Source organism: Protopterus annectens, chromosome 16.part0 (assembly GCF_019279795.1).
Source record: "Protopterus annectens isolate FY-2018-M chromosome 16.part0, PAN1.0, whole genome shotgun sequence".
Lineage (NCBI taxonomy): Eukaryota > Metazoa > Chordata > Ceratodontiformes > Protopteridae > Protopterus > Protopterus annectens.
The window spans coordinates 524,398,755-524,426,316 of NC_056750.1; the positions used below are offsets into that span (position 1 = coordinate 524,398,755).

General features: G+C 42.8%; 1 protein-coding gene across 2 annotated transcripts in view; it reads right to left on the bottom strand.

Moving 5' to 3' along the window:
* LAMC3 (laminin subunit gamma 3) overlaps positions 1-27,562 on the bottom strand; it is a 4,228,426-nt gene that overhangs the window by 2,328,010 nt on the left and 1,872,854 nt on the right. The gene's annotated exons all lie outside the window — the stretch shown is intronic.

Below are 27,562 nucleotides of genomic sequence, written 5' to 3' on the forward strand. Positions count from 1 at the left end.
CACAAATTAGTACCTTCAGACAAAATAAAAAAAAAATGAACAGGACTGGAAAACTGCTTGCAAAACATCCTCTGAACATAAACCATAAAATAATGATTAAACAGACAACACATCCAGTTTACTTTTACTACAAAAGAGCATTTGTCATTGGCAAGCTTGCCAAATCACCATTCTGAAAATAATAAATGTTTATGATAGTTCAGAGTAACTGTGACTAGTTCTGTAACTCTTCAAGAAGTATGGGCCACAATGTTAAGAACTTGCAAAAACAACATGAGAAACATGGGAGAATTTTTATTTTGACATGGTCTCTTCATTCACTGTCACAGCAGCTGCACTTTTTGGCTCAGCTCTCAACCATGGGAGAAAACATGTCTACATCCAATACCTTACTTAAAAGTGAAAGGAGCTACTCAAACAGCATGTGCATGAATTTTGCCCATTTCCTCCACTCCCCCCTGTAGCTTCAGAAATGCGCCTTCACTTATCAGTAAGTACTTTAATTGTAACATCTACAGTTTTGACAACAGGCGGTGTTGTGTTCAGCAAGTTACTTTTTTCTTCATCCCATTGCTTTTATATAAAACCTCACATTGAAATCTATGTTATAAATGCTATTACTGTATATTATCAAAGATGTCTCTACAATGATAAGTTATCCAGAGCTTATATAAACAATCCTTTATTGGTTTGTGCTTGGTAAGATAAGTTTTTACTTTAATTTATATTTTATTTTTTTACCACCGTTTTTCACTGTTTATAAGAAGGAAGGGATAGCTTGCAGTTAAGATTTACTCTGATTTATATTTTGTTGTTTTACCTTTCATTTTCACTGTTAGTTGTTAGAAAGGGATAAGTTGTAGACAGGCAAACTCTAGCCATCCCAAGGGGCCTAGTTGGCTATAAATTTACACGGACTGCAAAGAGAACAATCCAGAGCTTATCTAAACAATCATGTGTTGGTTTGTGATTTTCTGTGGAGTTGTCTGGTAAGAGAAGTTTTATATGAATTTATATTTTATTTCTTACCACTATTTTTCACCATTTATTGTTAGAAAGGGATCATAGGATTATAAGAGGTTACTAGGCTAACGGCTACAGGGCCCTTACAAGCCTAGTCAGTTTCAACCCATGTTCCCAAGGGTGTCTGGTTCAAGCAGACACTAAAATCAGCACCTATTGCCCCTTTCCAAGAGGGACACAGGTGGAACCCCCAGAGTGAATTTCTCGTTACCCATCCAATCGTCCAAATTGCACTTAAATAGGGCTGACAGGGGGCTTTGTTTAACATGAATAGGAAGCTTGTTCCAAAGGTGGGGCAACATCTGGGAGATAATCTGTCTCTCCAGCAAATTCTGTTGATGTTACATACCAGGTTAAGGTCCTTTGAGCGAGTGAACCGTGTGCCATTTGGCTTGCTGTTGTGCATCAAAGCTGTGTCAGCGATTGCTCTATATGCAAGGCACAGGTCGCCTCTGACCAGTCTGTATGACACAGAGTAAAGTGACAATTATTTCCATCTGTCCACATAAGACAGATCTTGAAGACCCTGAATTTTCTTCATAAGGAATCTCTGTGGACTCTCCAATTGCTGCAGGTGTTTGGAAAGGAACATACCAAAGAGAGCATTGTACTTTATTAGCCTAATGAGGGAAGAGTACAGGGGGGTTATAACCTCTTTTTTTCTGGAGGCAATGCCCTTACATATTATGAGATGAGCAATATAAAATGTCCTTTTTACCTCTGTGGAGACATGGTGATCGAAGTTAAAGTTGTCGTCAATCTGTGTGTCCAGGTCTCTCACTACTATGTGCTTAGGCTATTGTTACTGAGGTGGTGGTTTGCAGGAACATCACCCTCGCTGAAGGGGATGATAATGCATTTTTTTGCATCAAGTTTAAGACCATGACTTTGGCACCAGTCATTAGTCTTCTTGTCAGATGTTGACATAATTAGGCATTTCAATGATTGTTTCCAGTTTACAGTTATCAGCAAACTTTGTCAGCCACAGTCCTTCAGGTTTAGCTTGCACTTTTGGGGAAGTAGATTCTGAACAGTAGGGTTCCCAGAACTGATCCCTGTGGAACACTACTGGTTATGGGTCTGCTGGAGGAGGTGGAGTCCCCTATTTTGACCATATGAGTTCTATCAGTGAGCCAGTTTAAAATCAACCTGATAATATATGGGTTGATACCCAGCTGGGTGAGTTTATCAATGATGCCCACATGGGGGATTATGTCAAAGGCCTTGGCTAAGTCTAGGTAGGCTGTGTGCACAGATTTGTCCTCATCTAGGGCTTTGATGTCTGTCTCAAAGAAGTCCATCAAGTTTAACAAGCATGATCTCTCTCCTTGGCAAAGCCAAACTGGGTGGTGACAAGCATTTGTAGATTTCCTGTATATTTGCTAGCAAGGTCCATGATGATTTGTTCCATGGCCTTGCAGTTAAGATGATCAGGCTAATGGATCTATAATTGCCAGGGTCTGTGGATCTACCTCCTTTTTGCAAAGGAATAATGGTAGCCATTTTCCATTCCACTGAGATGAAGCCAGTGCTTAGGCTGTGACTGAAAAGTGTGCTCAATGGTGATGCTAATTCCTGTTTTAAACAATACAGAACACAGCCTAGAATGTTCTCTGGTCCTGGAGAGGCTGTATTTTTGGCCTTGAAAAGGGTATTTAAGACCTGCTCCTCATAGCTACTAGGTGGGGGACAGGTGTTTGAGATGTTTTGTGGTATATGTGGGTAGGGATAGGAGAGTGAAGTTTTCACTGAACTTATCAGCCAACAGGTTTGCTATATCCACAGGTTATATATATGCAGTACCATTAGCTACGTGTTCAGCACAAATTTGGGCCTTACCTTTGAGCTTATGGATATAACTGAAGAATGCCTTGGGGTTATCCTTAGTTAGGGAAGCTTATCTGGATTCATAGTTAGCTTTGGAGGACTTCACTAGGAGTCTTATTTGCTTGTGTAAGTGGAGGAGGGAGTGCTTCCAGTTTTGAGACCATTTCTTGCTGCTTTTAGACAGAAATTTCTTTTCCTATTGTATAACCTATTAATGGCCGTTGCCCACCAGACAGGATTGTTTTTCCTTGAAGATCTTGCTTTGGTTTTATCAGGTACGACAGAGTCAATACAATTGTACAGGTGCCTGTATAAAGCAGTGGTGTATAACTCAGCATAGATGTCTGTTCCATCAGTGGGGAGAGAGGCTTTGAAGTTATTTATGCCATGATGTAAGAGGTTGTAATTGGCCTCAGAGAAGTTTTTAGTCTAGTTGTTGCTAGGGGTGGGTCTTGTGTTATAGTTACTTCTAGCAAGACTGATTTGTGGTCAGATCTCACCAGGGATGGCCACACACTGGGGGTGGTGCAGAGGTCTCCCATGTTGGTGAGCACCAGGTCCAGGATGTTTGAGCCCCTTGTGGGTGTGTCAGCCAGCTGGTCCAGGGCACTGGAATTAACGAAGTCCAGGAACCTTTAGGCAAGTGAGTTATAAAAGGTATAATTTACCCAGTCTATGGATGGCTAATTAAAGTAACCCAAAACCAGGGTGTATGGCTGTATCTTGATTGACTCAAGTAGATCCATGTAGGCTGAGTGGATGTCCTGATTCATGGAGGGGGTCCTACAGCTGTCAATAACATGAAGAGGGGTCTTACTTACAGCCAACTGCACCTGAAGTAATTCAAGGGAATCTTGCTGTTTAACCAATCTAGAGGTATATTTATCTTTAATGAATATTGATACACCATTTCCTTTAGTTCGCATGCCTTCAGTTTGTGGTCTGAATGTGTGAAAGGAAATGTAACCTGGTATAGCTGAGGTTTTCTCCTCAACCTTAAACCAGGTCTAAGTGACGGCACAAATGTCAGCATCTTCCAGAGTGAGGACTGCTTCAAGTGAGAGCAGTTTCTGGTTTAGACTCCACGCATTTAGCAGCATAACCTTGAGGTTGTTTTTAGAAGGTATTATTACATCAGAAATGTTGTTCTTGTGACATTGTCTAAAAAGGCTCAATGGGGATAGCAAGAGCCTTAGCCAGTAATCAAAATCCATTGGGTTTCAGATGAAAACTATCTCTGGCAAATCATTGAGGCCTGTTGACCATGTCATCCCAGGCTGACAAGTACTAGATCCCCTTTGAATGACACCAGGAACTAAGCCAACTGTTGAAGTCAAATCATTTTTTGTTTGTATTGTGGTATCATCCTAGGCAAAGGTAAACATTTTGATTAAGGCTAAGGGCATACCTGCCTGAGACAAATAATCCAAGAGCACAGTCATGTCTCTCTTCATATAGTCCAGTGAGGTACACCTCAAGTAATTTGCACCAACATGGACTATGACAGAGTTATAACTGTGCTTGCGGTTGAGAGACTTAAGTGCATGTGTGATGTGGCAGATCCTGCCACCTGACAGACAGCTGACCATGACCTTTTCCTTATCCAACCCAGTGAGAGGGACATGTGTGTCTCACAACTGAGTCACCTATGAATAAGATGTTTGTTTTTGAGTTATGCCTTAGGGGCTTGACCGATGAGACACTGGTGTATGATATATTATGTGTACTATGTTCTGCAGAGGATATAGTATGTGAAACGTGCTTGTGTTTATGTTTGGAAGGTCTGTGATGTTTAGATAAGCTTCTTGTAAGGATTTCCATATATGTAGCTTTACTTCCTGTGGTTTGATACATGCAGGAGGTGAGGTGTGCATGCTGACAACCTAGTATCCGATGGACTGACTGGTGAGCAAGAGAACCTATATTCTAGGTTCTTGATACTGATACATCTCTCACATAATGAATTTGTGTGGACAAGAAGAAGTGGGTTGTCAGTCTACAAGAGGCAATTGCAACATTGCCTCAGGATGCCCATGTCAACCAGGATGTCTGGAAAAACTGAGAGAAATTGTCTGTCCATAATGCTAGGTAAGTTGATATGGTTAGAAAACAGGGAGAGGAAAGGAAGGAAAAGGTACAGTAGAAGACAGGAGAAGTGTACAAACAATATGAAGGGCTTGTGGGTATGATCTGTGATGGTAGCTCAGGAACTTTGCTGAATGTATCACCTGTCACTGAGGGGCATTCACAAGAACTCACCAATGGAGCACCAGCAGAGTACTAAGGGAAAATTTGCAGGCAAAAGTGTTTGTGTCTATAACCACCAATGTGCCCAGTGCTGCGCAGCAGTGCACAATACACAAATACGGTGCTGTGTAGCAAACAAGCATAAATTGCTCTAAACAAATTAACCAATAAAAACTCAAAACTGAGCCCTGTTCCAGCAACCTTCAATCAGATGAGTTTTGACTGCACACTCCTGTCACCAGGATGCAGGGGAATCCTCTCCAATACCACATGGCCTGGTTTAGTGCTCAAGTTATACAAACAGAACCAGCTTCAGCTGGTCTGAACCTAGTCTATGCTACAGCAAACAAAGTGCAACAATTTCAGAACAGAAAAAAAAACTGTTGAAATAAGCAGTGATATGGTAACAATGCAGTTCAAAAGTGCACTACACAGTGAAAAATTCTACTTAAGTTTTGCAGAGATCAGCAGATGGCTTGGATTTGCCTATGGAGCAAATGAGGGCAAACGGATTTAAACAAATTAACCAATAAAAAAGCTCAAAATTGAACCCTGTTTAGCAGCCTTCAATCAGATGAGTTCTAACTGCATACTCCTGCCACTGGTGCTGGTTTAGTGCTCGAGTTATACAAACAGAACTAGATTCAGCAGGTCTGAATCTAGTCTATGCTACAGCAAACAATGTGCAACAATCTAAAAAAACAGTTCAAAGAATCACTGATATGGTAAAAAAATGCATTCAAAATTCCAGCACGCAGTGAAAAATTCTACTAAGTTTTGCAGAGATCAGCAGATGGCTTGGATTTGCTTATGTAGCAAATAAGAGCAAACTGATTTAAACAAATTAACCAGTTAACCAGTAAAAAAGTTCAACATGGAGCCCTGTTCCAGCAACCTTCAATCAGACGAATTCTAACTGCACACTCCTGCCATGGGATGCAGGGGAACCCTCTCAATGAAAGATGGCCTGGTTTAGTGCTCAAGTTATACAGAGTTAGATTCAGCATTTGTACATTTAGTCTATGTTACAGCAAACAAAGTGCACCAATTTCAGTAAAAAACAGTTCAAATAAGCAGGCACAATAAGCCATCATCATCATCAACCCCCTTTTCCCAGTTTTTCTACATGGGGTCGGTGTATTGTGTTAACTGTCACCAACTCTCTTGATTCAGTGCCAGACTCCTGCCTTCTTCAACAGTCATGCCTGACTGTCGCAGATCTTCTTTTACACAATCCATCCACCTCTTTGCTGGACATCCGCACTTCCTCTTACCTTCTTCCTGTCTGTGCCAAATATTCCTCACCAGATTGTCTTCTGCTTTTCTACACATGTGCCCAACCACCGTAATCTGTTCTCTTTGATCTTTTCTGCAATTGGAGCTACTTCAGCTTCTGCTAATATGTCATTTCTTCGTCTGTCCCACAGTGTGCATCCTATCACCTTTCTCAGGCACTTAATTTCCATCACCTCTAGCTTTTTCAACTGTTCTGCCTTTACTGCCCAGGTTTCTGTACCATACAGTAGTACTGGTCACACCACTGTCTTGTGCACCTTACTTTTGAGCTTCTTTGGCATTCTTCTGTCATAGACTACGCCTGATACTCTATGCCAGTTGGTTGCAACCCCTCTGATTCTAGCTTTGACCTCTTCATTCAGACTACCCTACTCCTCAACTATTCCTCCCAGATACTTGAAGCTGTTTACCTGTTCCACTATGTTCCCTTCTATCTCTATTCTCAGCTTCGTCTGATTTCCCCAAATTGCTGCCATTACCACCATCTTATCTGTGCTTGGTTTCATTCCATGTGCCTTCAGATTTGCATTCCAGTCTCCCATCCTTTGCTAAAGTTCTAGCTCAGAGTCTGCCTATACTGCCACATCATCTGCATACAGCAGCTTTGTTGATCCATCCCCTCCAACCTGTTTGGTAATATAAAACCAACAGCAGAAGCTCCAACGTAAGGACAGCGTTCCGTAAAAGTAAAGTAATCAACACAAACAGTCACAGATGGAACGCCGAGGCTTGCAGGCAGTAAATGACTGCCGTATCACAAAAAACAGTTCAAAGCAGTTCAATCACGGCAGCGTGAGCTTCAAAGAAGCTTCAAATATACCACGAACACAACTCAGATATAATACCAATGAAGGCAAGACAGGTAACCATAAATGTGCAGATAAGCTTCAAATCCAAGGACACATAAGCCACGAGCTCTACGATTTGAACGTTATACAGTCTGAAGAAACCCGCCTGGGGTGAAAGCGCTCACTGAATAAAGAACGTTCAAATCGTAGAGCTCGTGGCTTATGTGTCCTTGGATTTGAAGCTTATCTGCACATTTATGGCTACCTGTCTTGCCTTCATTGGTATTATATCTGAGTTGTGTTCGTGGTATATTTGAAGCTTCTTTGAAGCTCACGCTGCCGTGATTGAACTGCTTTGAACTGTTTTTTGTGATACGGCAGTCATTTACTGCCTGCAAGCCTCGGCGTTCCATCTGTGACTGTTTCTGTTTGGTAATATAGTCCATCACCAGTATGAACAGCAGTGGGCTCAGAGCTGAACCCTGATGTACACCCACTGGGAACCCCTCTATGAGGCCAACACTGTTCGTACTCAAGTCATTGGGTCCTTGTACATAGCCTGCACGAATTCTACCAATTTTTCTGGGACTTCAAACCATCACAGTACTGCTCAGATCAGCTTTCTTCTTATCATATATTTCCTCCAAGTCTAGGAATGCCCAGTTGGACTCTCTCCTCATCTCTAGCTTCTTCTCAAGTACCTCTCTCAATGCAAACATCAGGTCAATTGTGCTGCATCCTGATCTGAATCCAAATTTCTCATCTCCCATCTTACATTCTAATACTCTATGTATCCGTTTATCAATCATCCTCTTTAGAACTTTCATGCAATGTGATAGGAGTTTGATGCCTCTGTACTGCCCACAGTTGTGGACATCCTCTTTGTTCTTATACACTGGAAGAAATATGCTTATTCTCCAGTCATCTGGGATACACCTCTCTCTCCACACTGGTATTAGAACCCTCAGGGCTATTTCTCCTTATCTCACCCAGCATCTTTATCATATCTGCTGTGACCTCATCTTAGCCTGCTGCTTTTCCTGACTTTATCTTCCTTAGTGCTGTCCTTACTTCTTTTAGGGTGGGCTCCTCTTCTTCTCTCATTGTAGGCTGTTTCTGAGGCAGTACAGCTTCTCTGGGGTTTTCATTAAGAAGCTGTTGGAAATACTCCTTCCATCTGCCTTTGATGTCCTCTGGGCTGGTGAGCAGGTTGTTGCTGGCATCCCTTATGAAAGGTGTCTGACTATCTTCTTTATCTTTCTGTCTTTGCCTTGCAACCTGATACAGTTTCTTTGTGCCCCTTACTGAGTCACTTTTCAGAAGTTGGTACAGTGCCTTCAATGCCCCATTCTTTGCTATTGCAACTTCTTTCTTAGCTTCTTTGTTAGCCAACCAGTACTCCTTCCTAGCCTGATCCATCTTTTCTGTCTCCCACTTCTTCTTGCACTCCTCTTTTCTTTTGATGACTTCCTGGACTTCTGCATTCCACCACCAGCTTTCCTTATGTACCTTATTTCCATACCTGGCTCGGCCACATATCTTTTCTGTATTCCTAACACATGCTGTTTTTAGGTGCTGCCATTCTTCTTCTTCAACTCCACCTACTGCCTCCTCTTCTTGGGGTGCTAGATCCGTGAGTAATTCCTTGAACTGTTGTACTTTCTCTCCAGTCAACTTCCAGGTCTTCAGCCTGGTCTCTGTTGACCTTAGATCCTTCTCTGATGACTGCTTACAGCTGATTGTGGCAACTAGTGGTTTATGCTGTGGGCTGACTGTTTCACTGGGGATGACTTTGCAATCACAGATTCTGCCCCAGTGTCTTTTCCTTATGAGCAGGATGTCTACCTGAGTTGTATGTTGACTACTCTTGTATGTGATCTTGTGACTCTCTCTCTTTCTGAACCATGTGTTGGCTACTATCAAGCCATTTGCCAGACAGAAGTCTAGAATGGCTTCTCCTTCTTTATTCCTGTTGCCCCACCCATGTGGATCCAGGCAGTCCTCATATCCTGTTCTGTCTGTCCCGATATGTGCATTCAAGTCACCCATTCTCAACAACAATTCACGTTGTCCTGCTTTATCGAGTAGGTCCTGCAACTGCTGTCTGAATGCACTCTTTTCCTCACTATCACAACCCTGCTGTGGGGCATAGGCTGAAATTATGAATACTGCACTATCATTACACTGAAGTCTGACTGCCATGAGTCTGTGATTAATTCTGATGATATCCTTTACCGCCTTCTGAAGCCTCTCTCTCACCTTAGTTCCTACACTATTTCTAGCCTGCCCTCCACCTGAGTAGTAGACTCTGGATCCCAAGCCAAGTGGCTTTGCTGCCCTGCCCTTCCATCTCATCTCCTGGATATATAGGATGTCCAGCCTCCTCTGTATCATCATGTCATCGACTTCCAAGCTGCATACTATCAGTGAACTTACATTAAGCATAGCAATTCTCATTTCATGTTTGGCAGGTTGGTTGGTTTCGCATCCAGCTTTCACTCAACAGAGCTATCCCAGGTAACTCAGGCTGGACAACTAGAAACCGGTCAGCCAGTAGCTTATTGACCCAGGGCTGCTGGGCTTTATGGCAGGCACACACTGGCCAATAGAGGCACATATACCTCTCCCACCATTAGCATGGGTCCCTGGCACAGGTCAGAGTAGGCCAAGTCCTCATGCCACTTATCATCAGTAACTACCCATGCCCATTTTTGGCGACATTAGTCAACATGACTGAATCACCTAGAGCTGTATTTTACACAGTCAAGTGGCAAGCCCTCAACCCACAATTCCAAGCTCAGAAGGGCAGATGCTACCCTGTCCTCCCACAAGAATGTAGACCACAAAACTTCTTAATGTAAAATAACTGGCCTGAAGCCCAAGGGCTTAAACCAGAACTAATACACTTTTAGAATAACAGACACAGTAATCGACTGCCAATCATTAGCAGACTGGAGTTCCGCTGTGGCGACCCCTAACCAGGAAAAGCCAAAAAGACAAAGAATTGTGTGCTTTTCTCATACAAGTTGATTTACATTATCTTTGAATTCTGTGGTAACTGATTTTTATTATTTTTTTCGTTTTTATTCATTTGCAACTGAATAAGGATTCCTTAAATGAGTATGCCATTAATGATCTGCTAAAGCACAAATATCTTGTACGTTGTAATAAAAGCTATGTATATTTAAAGGTAACGCCTAGTAACACTGGTGATCTGTGCTCCTCATGTCAAACAATGGATGACTTGCTTACCATTATTAGTAGTAAATCTAGACTTACTAATGACAATTGCACTTGTATACTTAACACTGCTTGGAGAACCGTTGTTACATATATTAATATCTGGACTGATGAGATAAATACAGTTAGGCAAACAGCAAATAGAGCACATTTCGGAAAGGATGTGGCTATTGTCTGTAAAGATCACTCAATCCCCATGAAATAAGACGATGCCCCTGACAACTTTGGAATTCTGGCATCAAAGTATTCAGAAATCTGAGTATTAAGAGCATTTAGAAGGAAATAAAAAAAGAAAGAATGAAGTTTGCAACAAACAACAAGGAAGAAAAAGAAATTGATAAATGCAAAGTAAAGAGAATACATACTAAAAAGGACATTGCTTTGCTAGGTAACGCATTGATTACTAGGGATGGGAATATTTTTCTATCAGAAAACCTTCAAACTACAGAAAACCACAGCATTGTTTTCTAAAATACAAGGTAGGAAAAAAAAGGCAAGGATGAAGTGAAAAGGAAGAAATCAAAACTGAATGTGGAAGAACTGAAGCACAACCGTATAAGAAAAAAGATGAGAAAGACAGATGCTGGACAACATGGCTCAAGCTCTGATGTACAAAGCCAGCTGGATAAGAATTGCATGCTTGCACATGTTATACACAGTCAAAACATTGGGATTAATAAGATTAATGGTGAAGAAGAGCACTCCTTTGTAACAAAGGATAGAGCAGATACTACTGAATTAGAAGTTGAAGATTCTTCAGATCTGGTCAGAAAACATATTCTTGTAAATGGAGATTCAATTATTAGAAGAACTAATACTTTTACATTTGCAGAGAGGATAATGAACATCGAATAGTGTTATGCTTGCCGGGAGCAAAAACAGAGGGTGTGAGACAAGCCTTAGAATACCTTAATGTAAAAAGTACAGATCTGTTTTTACTCATGTAAGTACAAAAGATCTCATCCGCAAGGACTCTCTGTTAGTAGAGAACTTACAGCATCCATGCATGGCATAGCTTGTACAGGTGTTACGAAGTATTTTTCACAGATCACATTTAGAAATGATAGTCAGGTCACTGCGAACAAATACATCACAGATAACAGCATTTGATGCATCTCTGATGGTTGTTAATGCTAGAAGTATTAATAATAAAGTTTTTTACACATATAGTACAGATAGCCAAAAGATCTGTGATGTGGTCAGAAGGTTTTGGCCTGTATTGACAGAAGATGCAAAAGTGAAAAATATTGTACACAGGCTAATACACTCAAGTGTACTAGCTTTTGATAGCATTTAATCGAAAAGCAAAGCATTTATTGTATTTTCTGTTCTGTCTGTGAAAAAAATTTGAAAAAAACCCAAAAAAATATTCTTGTTCTCCTAACTTTCCTGGCTAGTTTGTTCCAGTGATCAGATTTTGCTGATCCCTGGGCTTTGTCTTGGTTCCTCCATTTTCTTTGTTTGGTCAGGGGGAAGTTTCTTTACTCACCAGTGGGAGTGGGGAGTACTGAGCTGCCTGTTTGTCCTCAGAGGAGTGGTTTAAGACAGTAACTTGTAATTCATTGGCCATTTTGGGTCATTTCCTGCCTTTTCCAGCCCCCTGCTATAAAGCACGCTTTAGGGTGCTTTAGCGCGATTTAGAGCGGAGTTGCCACAGGAGCACACAAGAGCAGCGGCAGTTAATTAAGGTTAAACTATTCAGGCTACCTAAAGTCCACTCTTCATTTTTTCCCTTAGAACAGCTCTTCTTGAACTCTACTTCTAATCTAACCAGCCTATTCTCTATCTGAAAAGTTCAGCTCTACTTGATTCCTAAGTAGACTATTCTCTATCTGGAAAGCTTAGCACTTGCTCCTAAAGTACTTTTTACTCTGATATAGCACTTTTTATTATAAATAGTACCCCACCAGCCTAAAACCCCTTTTTCAATCACTCACATCCCTCAAAGTCTTTTCAAACTCAATTACATAAAGTTTTTGTCTTTTCCTTCTAGCATGTCGAGGGGTCAGTTGCTAGCGTCCTCTCCTGCCCAGCTGGTGAATCTGGGAATATTGAGGCAATGTTACAATTGCCTCATGTACACAGACAACCCTCTCCTTCTCCCACAAAACACAAATACATGCGAGAGATGCAACTATATAGCCAAACTGGAGGCTGAGCTCTCTCAACATAGGACTGGCAAGACCAGACAGGAGGAGAAGGTAACCACACACACCACAAACCCAGTCTCACATAGTACTATCACAACTTCAAATCATACACATAAACACATAAAGACATACTCGGAGGCTCTGACCAAAAATCTACCAAAACAGCAGAGGCCACCAAAGCAGACACCCAAACAACTGCCACCTCAGGACACAACACATGCAACACATAGACCACAAAGTCAGTGTGTCAAACAGTCACAGCCCTTAAGGCCAAACACAATGCCAGACACACTTGTTATAGGTGACTTCATAGTCAGACACACTGACATCCCACTCACCAGAATGAGTAAGGAGAAGGTCACAGTAAGCTGCCTGTCGGGTGCTAGAATCCACCACATAACACAAGCACTCAGGTCACTCAACAGCAAGTACAAGTATGACTCAGTCATTGTCCATGCTGGTGTGAATGACCTGAGACGTACCTCCCTGGACTACATGAAAAGAGACATAGAGGAGCTCTCTGATTATGTAGCCCAGGCAGGTATGACTCTGACCTTGAGCAGTATCCTACCTTCACCAAGAATGATGCCACAATACAGAGAGAAGATGATCAGCTTTAATAATTGGCTTAATCTCTGGTGTCATTCAAAGGGGATCCAATGTCTGTCTGCCTGGGATGACATGCTGGACAAGCTACGCTGCTTCGCAAGGGACGGCTTGCACATGTCACCCCTAGGCTTCCGGATATTGGCAAAGGCTCTCGCCACCCCCATAGTGCCTTTTTTAGGCAAGGCTCAAATTCTAAACCTACCACCCTAGAACACAAAAAAGGAAAAAAACTAAGGGTAATGCTGCTCAATGCCAGAAGTCTCAACCTCAAAATGCACGCACTCTAAGCCCTTCTCAGTATGGAGAACATTGATGTCTGTGCTGTGACTGAAACCTGGTTCAAGGCTCCTGAGAGCACCCTGGCACTATCAGGTTTTACCTCATATCATGCGTTCCGGCCCCAAAATCCAGACCACACCAAGAAAGGAGGGGGGTATCCATATTCATCAAGGATACCCACACCTCCCGGTTGGTGGCAACGCACGAGGCATCGGAGACCATCCAGGTGCAATTAACCGTAGGCAAGACTGCTCTGCAATTTGTAGCATGTTACAGGCCACCCTCTCAAACTCAGGAACCTCACACAGCTTTCCTGAAAACACTGGAGGGGATAAATGTATCTCCAAACACCATCATATTAGGTGATTTCAACTATCCGAATATAGACTGGGATCATTACTCAAGCCCCAACACTCTAGCCCAAAGGTTCCTAGAGTTCATAAACTCTAATGCCATGGAACAACTAGTCACCATCCCCACAAGAGGAGAAAACATACTAGATCTCATCATCACGAACATGGGGACACAATGTTCAACACCAGAAGTATACCCCTCATTGGTGAGATCAGATCATAAACTAATCTCACTGGAAGTCCACATCCCGCCCCCACCCCAGATAAAAAAGACCACAGTGAAGAACTTCTCAAAAGCCGACTTCACACTTCTTAAGACTGGTGTGGTTTCTTTCAAGGCCCCCGAGCCAGCGGAAACCATTACTCAAGCTGCTGAATCACTTACAAATGCCTTCTACCAGCACCTCCAGGACTGCATGGATCAGGCAATCCCAAACAAAACAAAGACTCTTTACACCAAAGGCAAGCGCCCAGTCTGGTGGACCCCAGCCATAAACAAGCTCTACAATAAAAGGAGAAAGCTACTACAAGATAGAGCAAAATCCTTAAAAGGGAAGACACCCTTGATCATTATAAGTAAAAAACTACGATCACTCATAAAATCATCCAAGGCAAATTTTGAGAGAAAAGTCGCTAAGGACTCAACAGACAATCATAAGGCCTTTTTTAGCTATGTTAGAAACCTGGGAGGAAACTCCCAGATATGCTCAGAATTAGTTCAAAATGATGTAAAAATCACTGAACCAACAGACATTGCCAACATACTGGCTGACAGGTTCAGTGCAAATCCCCCCCCTAAAAGGAGAGATATCTATACCAGCGGATCGCAGCCCCCCAAACATCTCAAATGCTCAGGTGAAAACTGCTCTCTCCAAGGCTAAAAACACAGCATCTATGGGACCAGATGGTGTCCCCGGTTGTGTGCTCCACGAACTCAATGAGGAATTAAACCCGCAGTTAGGGCAGCTGTTTAATCTTAGCCTCACCTCAGGATACATACCCAAGGAGTGGCATACGGCAATTGTGGTCCCACTTCACAAAGGCAGTGCCTCCACTGACCCTGGAAATTACCGCCCCATCAGCTTAACAAGCCTGGTCTACAAAGCTATGGAGAGGATCATAATGGAACTCATAAATAAAGACATAGGGGACTTACAGACATTGGATCCAACCCAGTTTGGCTTTGTCAAGGGCAGATCATGCCTTTTAAACTTGGTTGACTTTTTCGAAACAGTCACCAAGGCCATTGATGAGGGCAAGGCAGTCCACACAGCCTACCTTGACCTTGCAAAAGCTTTTGACACAATACCCCACTCGGGTATCATTGAAAAACTCACCAGCTTAAATGTAAACCCATACGTCACAAGATGGGTTGCAAACTGGCTAAGTGACAGAACCCACAGGGTCAGAGTTGCTGGCGCCATGTCAGACTCCAAGCCGGTCACAAGTGGTGTCCCACAGGGCTCAGTTCTGGGCCCCCTCTTGTTCAGCATCTACTTTTCAGAAGTACAGGCAAACACAGGAGGATTATGGCTGACAAAGTTTGCAGATGACTGCAAGCTGGGCGCCATAGGTGAAAACACATCAGACACAGATATCCTTCAGAAGGTTCTCATAGAAATGGATAACTGGTGCCAGAGCCATGGCCTAAAGTTAAATGCCAAAAAATGCATAGTCATACCCTTCGGGAAAAACAAGGTTACCCCTAGCTACCATATAAGTGGCAATCTACTAAGCACAGAAGAGATTCTCAGGGATCTGGGGACCCAGGTTGACAGTAACCTTTCGTTTGACACTCACGTTGCCAAAGTAGTTAGGAAGACCTTCTACATTGCCCACCTGATCATGAAGGGATTCACATCTAGATCAAGGGAGGTCATTGTTCCCCTGTACTCATCACTCATCAGACCAATGATAGAGTACAATGCCCCATTCGGAATGTATCTTACCCAACACCTGCAGCAATTGGAAAGGCCCCAAAAGTTCCTCACCAAAAGGATAAAGGGTCTCAAAAATGTCTTATGCTGCCCGACTGAAGGAACTCCAGCTCTATTTAGTCGCATACCGTCTGCTCAGAGGTGACCTGTGCCTGACATACAAGGCCATGTCCAACCCGGAATTAATGAACATGCACCACCTCAAAAAATCCAAATCCATCAGAACTACAAGAGCAAGAGACTTAAACCTTAACACGGTTATAAATAGGACGTGCTGGAGGGACAGATTCATCACCCAGAGACTCCCTATGCTGTGGAACAAAATCCCGGTACATGTGAGGCAGAGCACCTCGCTGGCTTTGTTCAAGAGAAATCTTGACCAATGGATGGGAGATCGCAGGTTTACCCCAGGGATCACCTCAGTGTCACTGCTGGACAGAGGCACGGCAAACTAATGGGCATAGTATCCTTCAAACTTAAGGGGTGGTGAAAGCCACAAAACTTTGGGCTAGGCTTATAAATGCCCTAGAGCAGATAGCCTAGTATGAACCTATGAACCTAATCAAGGTTCATTTTTAAGAATAGAAAGAATATTAAAAGACTGCTGTGTGGTAAGGATGGCTTTGAATGGAAAAATATATACCAGAAGAAAGGAATGGTTAAATGTGGGAAGTGCAAAGCCTGTCCCTATATAGACAACAGCAATCTTCTTGTGCATCCTGTATCTGGAATCAATAATCTGTTGAAAGCTAGAGCAACTTGCAATACCCCGCATTTGGTCTACCTGGCAACTTGTCAAAATGCCCAGTGTTCTATACTGGAAAAACAGACCAGTGTTTGAAGGACAGAGTTATGAGACATTTGAGGGATATTAAGCACAAGGATTTAAAGAATGTAATGGCTGACCACGTTGTATCTTATCCTGATCATAGCTTTATGTTTAAAGCTTTAGAATGTATTGCAACAGACCCAAGGGGCAGAGACGTAAAGAACCACATTGAAATGTGGGAAGTGAGTTGGATAGTGAACTTAAGGGCTGATCGCCCCCAGGCCTAAATACAATGGTTCCACTCAAACCAATACTAAAGAACAGACGTCCTACTATAGGCTGAGTAAAGGAGGCTTGTCATCCCTAAAAATTTATGATTTATGATTAGTTGCTATGGTTTTAGATTGGTTAATGAGTAGGCGTTGCCTGCAGCATGTGGACATGATTTGTTATTTAACTTTAGTTGGAGAGCTACGGAGAATATGATCTGAAAAATGCTGAACAGCTGAAAGCGCTAATCATTTAGATCTCTCTTTCATTGGAAGTCTTTTATGTTTTGTATCTGTTTTTAAAATAAAGTTTTTAGCTGTGGTGGTTCACTAGGAAGTTTTGTCTATGCTAATTTTGTTCTGTCTGGTGCACCTTTGGCAGTTTCTAGTTTCTTTTTACATATTTCACAAACACAAGGCAGGATTTTCCAGCTTGAAAATTTAACAGTTAACAGATAGCAACATTTGATGCAACTTTGATGGTTGTTAATGCTAGAAGTATTAATAAAGTTTTTTACCGCAGTGATGCAGCGGTAGCATTGTTTCCTCACAGCAAGAGGTTCTCCCATTTGATTCTCGGCTAGAGTGCGGGGAGTGCCTTCTGTGTAGAGTCTGCATGTCCTCCCCGCAGTTGGGTGGGCATTCAAAAGACATGTGTAAATGGGCGTGCTTTCGCTGAAGGTTGAACGTCAAGCTGGCACCTCGGCGTTTGTGAAAAATCTACTGCCAAACATTAGCGGACCGGAGTTCCACTGTGGCAACCCCTAACCAGGAAAAGCCAAAAGACAACAACAACTGGAAAATTTGCTATGTTCTCAAAAGATTAATGTTGTTTTTGTTTGTGAAACGTGGTTAAAAAACAATGACTGGAAACCATTTCTGTCAAGGTATAAATGTTTTTACTGTAACAGACATTCTAATAAACAATCAGGAGGAGGAGTTATGATGGGGATTAAAGATAGTTTTGAGACCTGTGATTATTACGTGTTCAACAATAAAAAGAAGTTATGTTCTTACCATAACGTTCCATGTGGAGTGTTCATCTCGCCTTTGTTCTTACACACGGGTTCGGAGCCGATCCTCGGCTCTGAGTCAGCCGCATAGCAAAGCTCTGCATCTTAGAGAAGCTCGAGACCAGGCTATATCCCACAATCCTCCCTGCCATTACTCAGATCTAGTTTGCAAGCAAACCAGACCAACCATAAACCTGAGGTGCTAAGGTTACATACCGCCACAAAAATTCAGAGACACTATCTCACTGATAAATTAACTAAAGGGTAACGAAATATACCCCATGAAGTAAGAGGCAATATACCTGGAAGAGGTAAAGACATGTGGACCAGACTCTAGTCCTACTTGCTCTTCCAAACACGTGAGGGAGGGAAGGGGGGGGAATGTAAGAACAAAGGTGAGATGAACACTCCACATGGAACGTTATGGTAAGAACATAACTTCTTTATGTGAGAGTGTTCAATCTCGCCGTTTGTTCTTACACACGGGTAGCGTCCCTAGCTCCGTCACCCTGAGTGACTCATGGAAGAACGTTCCTGAGCACAGTGGAACCAAAAGATGTCCTGTCTTTGGAGGCTTTGTCAACTCTATAATGAGCGATGAAAGTATGTGGTTTAGACCACGTGGCTGCTGCACAAATCGTGTCCAAAGGCAGGCGAGCTGCATGAGCCAAGGAAGTGGAAACGGATCTAGTAGAATGGCCCTTAGGTTTGGTGGGCAAAGCCTGATTCGACTTAGAATACACAAAAGCTATACAATCAGTAAGCCATTTAGAAAGCGTACGTTTTGTAACTGCCATGCCCTTTTTATTGTCTGCAAATGCAACAAAAAGTTGATCTGTTTTTCTGTAATCCTTAGTCCTGTCCAAATAAAATCTTAGCTGTCTGTGGACATCTAACTTGTGCAGCATATATTTCAACTTGCTGGTATGGTTTTTGAAGAAAGTAGGGAGTTCAATGGACTGATTAATATTTATGACAGAACATACCTTAGGAAGGAAAGACGGGTTTGTTCGTAAGGAAACTCTATCTGGGTGGAAAATTAAGTAAGGTGGTTTAACTGATAGTGCTTGCAGCTCTGACACTCTCCGAGCTGAAGTAACCGCTACAAGAAAAAGAGTCTTCCACGACAAAAACTTCAGGAGGCAAGAAGAGGCTGGTTCGAAGGGTGGCAACATTAGTTGCGACAATAACAAATTTAAATTCCATGGGAATAAAGGGTCTCTGACGGGTGGTCGAAGATGGAAGGAACCTGTCATAAAAGCCTTACAAAGCCTGTGGGACATAATAGAAGAACCATCCTCACCAACATGGAAGTTGGATATGGCTGCCAACTGTACTCTTAGTGTGGAAGTAGAAGCTCCTTCGTGGAAAAGGATGGATAGAAATTCTAGAACTTTATGTAAAGGAGCAACCAGGGGGTCCAAATGTTGGCTAGATGCCCAGTACACAAAGCGTTTCCATTTACTCATGTAGAGTTTTGTAGTGGATGCCTTATGAGAGGCAACCAAAATGCGTTGAACTGCCGGAGAAAGTATATCAGACCTGGCTAGGCGGGGAAGTGGAGCAGCCAAGCTGCTAGTTTGAGGGATAGAAGAGATGGGTGAGGAACTCCCGACGAATGTGTCAGTAGATCTGGTACTGTGTCCAGGATCCACGGTTCCTCTGTTTGATGGGCTCGAAGAAAGGGGAACCATATCTGTCGAGGCCAGAATGGGGCTATGAGTATAATTGTCCTTTCCAGGTTCATGGCTTTCAGAAGAAATTTGGGAATCAAGGGGGTTGGTGGAAATGCATATAGGAGACGCGGGGGCCAATTGTGTATCAGTGCGTCCCTGGGGACATCCCCTGGAGGGGGTAGAAGGGCAAAATAGCTTCTGCATTTGGTATTCATCGGGGAGGCGAATAGATCACAGCAAGGCTGGCCCCATTTGCGGAAAATTCTTTCCGCCACCTGTAGTTTGAGGGACCACTCGTGAGGTAACAGGATGGCTCTGCTCAACCTGTCCGCAATGACGTTGGATGACCCCGGGATGTGCGTTGCAATCAGAAAGCGACCCATGGACTCTGCCCATTGCTAAATTCTCATGGCCTCTCTGCATAATGGGTAAGATCTGGTTCCCCCTTGTTTGTTTATGTACCAGACTACAGACATGTTGTCTGTCTGAACTGCTACTGTTCCTAGAGGTAGGAGGGTTTGAAAGTGTTGCAATGCCAAGAACACTGCCCTCATTTCCAGAACATTTATGTGCAGGTTGTACTCCATGTTGGACCATTCCCCTTGGACCGTTCTTCCCTGAAAAAGTCCCCCCCACCCTATCAGAGAAGCGTCCATGGTTATCGTGGCCGTCGGATTCGGTAGAACAAATGGACGACCCATAGTGAGATCCTGACTGAACACCCACCATGAGAGGTCTCGCTTGCAAGAATCTGTTATCAGAATCTCGTGCATTAGGGGTAACTGGTGGAACAACCACTGCGTGAACCATTGGAGCGCAGCCATTGGAGGAGCCTCATGTGCAATCTCCCCATAGGAACTGCAATCAGGGACGCTGCCATGAGTCCCAAAACCTTCAACACCAGTTTGGCTGGGGCTTTCCTGCATTGCAGTAGAAGAAGAACCTGTTCCTTGAGGGATGAAGCCCTTACTTGAGGGAGCTTTACCAGTGTTAAGCACGTATCTAGGTCTGCTCCGATGAATGAAATATGCTGTGAGGGCAGTAAGGCAGATTTTTCGAAGTTTATGGAAATCCCTAGGTGGGAACAAAGGTTGACTGTATAGTCTCTGGCTTGTATGAGGCGACGCTCGGTGGTGGCAGTGAGGAGCCAGTCATCCAGATAGGGAAACACCCGGAATCCTAGACATCTCAAGTGAGACGCTACCACTGCCATGCATTTGGTGAATACCCTGGGGGATGAGGTGAGCCCAAAGGGCAGGGCTCGAAATTGAAAATGACTGGCTCCCAGCTGGAAGTGCAGGTGATCTCTGGACGGTCTGGTCATCTTGATGTGGTAGTACGCGCCCTTGAAATCTATTGAGCACATCCAGTCGTCCTTCTGCAAAAATGGAAGGATCGATTGAAGCGTGACCATCCGGAACTTTTCCTTCTTCACGAAGGTATTGAGATTGCTGAGATCCAAAATAGGTCTCCAGTCCCCTGTCTTTTTTGGAAATAAAATGAACCTTGAGTAAGTTCCGGATCCTTTTTGGTCCACCGGGACTGGCTGAATGACTCTTTTTTTGAGCAGCTTTGAAATTTCTATTGCTAGTGGGCCTCGCAGATGGGGTGGCACATCTGGAAACCTTCTTTGTTGGGGTGGAGTTGACATAAAGGGGATTTTGTATCATCTGGTTACAATGCTTTTTACCCAGGAGTCTGAGGTGAGCGTTAGCCAGGCCTGTGGGTATAAAGCCAAGCGACCCCCGACTGCCTCCAGAGCAGGACAATCGGGCCCCCATTCAGGAGTGCTGGAAAGGCTTACCAGGGATAGGATCCCTGTCGCCTTGGTTCTGCGGACCCCCTCTGCCGCCGGGGTGATGTCTTCCATGTCTGCCCCCCCCTCTGCCTCTGGGGGGGGGTCACTCTGTGTGGCCTGGAAAGATCCCCGAGTTTTACGGAACCACATTTTTCCGCCTCGTTGCCCTTTGGGGTACGGTCTAGATGGAATGGAAAAACGGACTCCGACAGCAGACAGAGTCTTTCCTTCTTGCTCACACCGAGTTAATGTTTCTTTCACTTTGGGCCCAAAAAGACTGGCACCATCAAAGGGGGCGTTGGCGAAGGAAGACTTGAAGGCTTCCGCAAATGAGCACAGCCGCATCCAGGATTGTCTTCGTAGAGCAATCGCTGAAGCTGCATACTCGACCCTTTAGCCGCATACGAGATGAGCCTCATGGACGATTTCACTATGGAGGTAAGGGTGTTAAGCTGTGCTGTTACCTTATCTGAAACAGCAGCATCTGTGTTACCCTGGAGGGTATCTCCCAGCTCCTTGATGAGATCCCTCTGTAGACGTGTAAAAAGTGTCAAATAGTTTAGCGAACGCATGGAAAAAGTTGCTGAACTAAAAACGCGCTTCCCATATCTGTCCATAGTCCTAGAATCCTTATTAGGAGGATGAACAGAAGAGGAAGACTCAGACATCTCCTTTTTAGTGGCTGTAGCCACCACCATAGCGTCAACCGGGACTCCTTTGGTGAGATAATTCTTGTCCTGGGGAGCAGTAATAAATTTGCCTGGTTTTCGTGGGACCGGTTCCACTGTGTCTGGTGTCTCCCACGCCCTTCGAGCAATCAAATCCATTAATTCATCGAAGGGTGGAGTAACCCAGGAGGTAGAAGGTTGAGCACCAAAAGCCTTCAGCAACACCGACTCATCCTCAGTGGGGGCTAGGGACTGCCAATCACCCCTCTGTTTTAAAATCTCCAAGATGTCTGCAAATGAGACATCCTCGGAGGGGGATTTTGGGGACCCCTCTGACTCATCCAAGTCAGTGTCAGAAGTTAGAGATTCCTGCGGGGAATCTAAGTGCCTCCCCTTGCACAATCTTTTCCTCGGAACCTCATCGGAGGGGGATTCCGGTGAGGCCTCCGAGAAACAGGGGGCACCCTCTGGGGGTGGCTGAGACAATGGTGCTCCACGCTTTGGATGTGTTGTGGGAACAGAAACAGAGAGCGGCTCCTTAGGGGAGGGAGAAGACGCCTCCGATGAAGTGGTTGTCTGTGTAGACAAAATCTTCCTCATAAGGTCAAAAACCCCTGAACCTCGGGTCGAGGACTCCCCCGGCTCCGAAGAACATGGAAGAATCCCAGACACGGGGCCCATGGGTCTCGACCCCGAGGACGGAGCCGAGCCAATCTGCGCCGAGGCCCCGAGAGGGAGAGTCGGTACCAAAAGGTCGGTACGACTCTCGGTCCCGGAACCAAGGAGAGATCGTCGACTCCGCGACTCACCTATATGTTCCGAAGGAGTCAAGGTCAATGGTGTCGATCGTGCAATGGACGGTTTCGGCACCGAGGGCTCCACTATCATATCATCGGCTCATCCTCTTCCGGCTCCGAAGACTGGATGGGTCTCGAAGGAGGACCTGTTGAAGATAAGGGGAGGCCTTCTAGTTTCGACACCAATTGGGAGGAAACTGCAATCAACTTGGAAAGGGCCATGTTCTCCATAAGTTTCTGCATGACATGATCCACATCAGTATCGGATAACGGTCTGGAAGATCGGGTCGAAGGGGCCGAAGATGGCAACGACCGAAGAATGGAAGGTGGCGGTAGCTCCGACACTGGTTCCAAGACCTGGGGCTCAGTGAAAGATAAACGTTCGACGCTCGGCCCCGAAGTCTGTGGAACCGGCGAACGAACTTTAGAAGATGAACTCGGAGCCGATGACATGGGCTCCGACATCTTCGACCCCTTCGAGGACTTAGAAGCCTGGTCAGACTTGTCCAAAGCCTCCTGGAAAGCAGGCTTAAGAAGTCCCCTGTCTATAAGTTTCTTGCGTCTATCTGTCATGACCCTCCCACTGAAGGAATGGCATATAGAGCAATCCTCTTGCAAGTGGAGAGGGCCAAGACAGTAGACGCAGGAAGTGTGGTTGTCAGTGATGGACATTTTCTGCCCACACTGACACCTTTTAAAACCAGACTTGGCTTTCTCAGACATAATAAGCAAAAACACTTTTACTGTAAAAAAGAAAATGTAAACACTAGCTATAATTAAGAGGTAAAAAGAATATGTATATGCATATATATATATTATATATATATATATATTTTATATATATATATATATATATATATATATATATATATATATATATTATATATATATATATATATATATATAGCTATAGGATATAGAAAGGTAGGCCCCAAAGGGAAACCTATAAAAAAACAATAACAGAACTAACTACACTACACACACACACACACACACACTATAGTAAGGTCAGAAACTAAATTCTCAATAACTATAAGAACTATAAGAACTTTTAAACAAATCAATAGCTATCTTATCTGCAATAACAAGTTTTCTCTGGTCCGAGCTCTCTTATCGATGTGATCCATTGCAGCGGCAAACTAGATCTGAGTAATGGCAGGGAGGATTGTGGGATATAGCCTGGTCTCGAGCTTCTCTAAGATGCAGAGCTTTGCTGTGCGGCTGACTCGGAGCCGAGGATCGGCTCCGAACCCGTGTGTAAGAACAAACGGCAAGATTGAACACTCTCACATCACCAATACTACAGGTTGTGTAACTGTGACAATAAAGACAACCCTGGAACATATAACAATTGTTGGAGTGTATAACCCACCAAAGTCAAATGCTGATGACTTAGAGGAATTTATACATTTATTGCACTTAACACAGGAGGGAAGAATAATATTGGCTGGGGACTTACATTTACCAGAAACAGACTGGAATAATATTGATTCAACAAAATTAGTAAGGAGATTATTCACAGTGTATGTTCAGGAACAACAATTGCTTCAGATTGCAAACAACCTACCAGGGAATGGAGCATAACAGACATTGTTTGTGTTCCTACAGAAATTACTGTTAGTTCATGTCAACTTTTGCCACCACTGATGTGCAGTGATCATGGGGTTTTGTAGAATTTTTTGAGTTATTGAGAGGATTTAGGAGTGCTGTCCAAATCTCTTGCTATGGAAATACCAGAGCAACATTCCATACATTAATTCTTTTATATTCTTCCTAAAATACAAAAGTAATTTATCAACCCTCCTGGATGCCCCATAGTAACACACATGGGGTTGTTGGCTGAATGTTTACTAGATTTTCTAGAAGAATGTCTAAACCTTTGTTAAAGCCATACTTAAAGTAAACTTTATTGTCGTTTAGAACTACATATGTATAAGCCTAAACAAAATTTCATGCATCAGCTCAATTCTTGACATTACAAAGGAAAGTGAAACAACACATACAAGTAGAGAAATAAACATAACTAACAAAGCATAACTACATGTAGAGGAATAACCATAACTAACAAATACAGTACTACTCCCAGTACACACAAACACTTAAGGACACCACTCAATTTATTCAGATGTTTCCAAGAAGGGGAGTGCTTTTGTGTGTGTGTGTGTATGTGTGTGTGTGTTTGTGTGTGTGTGTGTGTGTGTGTGTGTGTGTGTGTGAGGTGTACTTTGGCTGTATTTTCCCTACATGCTAATATTTTGCATTGTTTGGGCTTGGAAGTAGTAAGATACTTGTTAACCACATGTGACTTATACTTACCTGAATTTAAGTATTCTTTAGTCTAGATGGTGAGATGTTTCTAACAAAAAATGTTTCCACCCTGCTGTACTATGTTATTTGATAGCTAAAAGGAGCATCTGTGAGGTCATTTCCCTCCAGTTATGCAGATGTCATTATAGAGTATTTAATTTACAAATTTACTGGTGGTGCTGCGGTAGTGTTGTTGCCTCACAATAAGACGTTGTCCTGTTTGATTCTCAGCTAGAGTGTCTTCTGTGTGGAGACATGCGTGAATGGGAGTACCTTCATTGAAGGTTGTGCATCAGGGCCAGCAACTCGGCATATAAAAACCTACTGCCAATCATTGGCAGACCGGAGTTCCACTCTGGCGACCCCTAACCGGGAAAAGCCGAAAGACACAACAACAACTTATGATGAAGACATTTTTACATGTGGTGTCACTGTCTGGATGATTGCTTGATGATTTATTTTTCTAGAATTTTTATCTTGCTTAAATATTTATCAGTGATTCTGGTATACAGTTAAATATTTAGTGCTGAATCTGGTATACTGTTTACAGTCAGCGATGAACGTTTTACCATTTATTTTTGAATGTGTCTGTTACCAGATTACTGGATGGTACTACACATACCTGATGGCATAGTAAACCCTTTTCTAAAAATTATTACTTACACCTATCAGTTGTTTCCCTAGGCATATGCTTCAAAATATATCCAATTCACAATTTATGCATTTACAATGCCTCTGGTCAGATACATGAAACTATAATTGGTTTATCTTTACAACATCAAAACACACTGGTGCGATTGCTCATATGAGCGAATTGTAACCAAGAAAATCAAAACAGCAACAGTTTTCAATGTTCAAAAATCAGCAAATCGAAATGCAGATTCACTGATATTCGAACATAAATGTCGAATACAAAATGTAATGAAGTGTAAAGCAGGGGGACTGCACCACCCACCCCACCCCCTCTACTTTAATATACTAACTCCGAGATCGCACTTAAGTGGGGAAAGGGATCATTTTCTGATCCCCACTATAGTGCAATCTGGGCCAAAATGCCGAATCTGCAATGAGCGAATGTCACTGTGCATTCGCTCATTGCACATTCAAACCTTTTTGTGTTCGTTTGCAAATGTCCTTTCACACATCTGCTGTTCGCCCGTGTGCAAAACGCACACATGATGGTAAACCACTATAATTAACTGTCCCAAGACCTTAAACACAGTTTCAGTCACAGAGCATATAAGACATGTTGAACTGACAATGCCATGTGTAACAGGTTCACAATGTTGATGGAGTAAAGTTTAAGCAACATAATCATTCTATACATTATAATACTCTTAAAGACACAAATCAATTTATTTCTACCTATGAAAATAATACTCATAAAGACACACCTAAATTTATTACTACCCATGGAAGTAGACTACATCCTGACACACTTCAATTTATTACTAACTATGGAAGTAATACACATACAGACATACCTCAATGTATTGTCCTAATTTATGAAATAAAAACACCTTGATTTATTACTAACTATGGAAATAATATACATAAAGACACAACCTGATTCATTTACTACTTATTGAAGTAATACTCATGTGGACACACTAATTTATTACTATCCATGAAAGTAATATACAAACAGGCAAACCTCGATTTATTGCTACCTATGGATGTAGTAACACACAGTGATTTATTACCACCTGTGGAAATAACATATTTACAGATACACCTCAATTTATTATCATCTATGGAAGTAAAATACACACAAGCACACCTGAATTTATTAATGCCTATGGCCATTTTATTCAGACACACCTCAATGTACTACTGCCCATGGACGTAACATACATAAAGGCGCACCTCAATTTATTACTACTACTAATGAAAGTAGTAAACATACAGAGACAACTCAGTTTTATTACTATCTATGGAAGTAATAAACAGGCACACTTCAATTTATTAGTATTTGTGTAGGTAATATACAAAGAGACTCACTTTGATTTATTACTACCTGCAGAAGTAATATGCATACAGACACACTATGATTTATTACTGCCTATGAAAGGCATATTTCAATGAATTACTACTTATATAAGTGATATGGATACAGATATGCCTCAATGTAGTACTGCCTGGAAGTAATATACATAGATACACACCTCAGTTTATTATCTATGGATGTAATAAACATAAAAATGCTAGTCAGAGAGATGCACCTCAATTTATTACTATCTATCGATGTAATAAACATAAAAATGCTAATCAGTCTTCAGTGCAATGCATTATCAGCGTTCGAATGCCAATATTGCATTTGTGGACAGACCTGAAGCGCTTGGCGCTCAGCATGTGACATAAACTCTGGCAGTTGCTTGCTACAAATATAGCAAATGCAGCAAGCAGTGATTACAGTTTAACAGGAAATCATCTTTTTTTTCTTTTCAGTTCTGGAGGAACAGTGGACCTTCAGTTTTTTTGCTTCTCATCTTAAAGTGGAGGGGGTGCCAGATAAC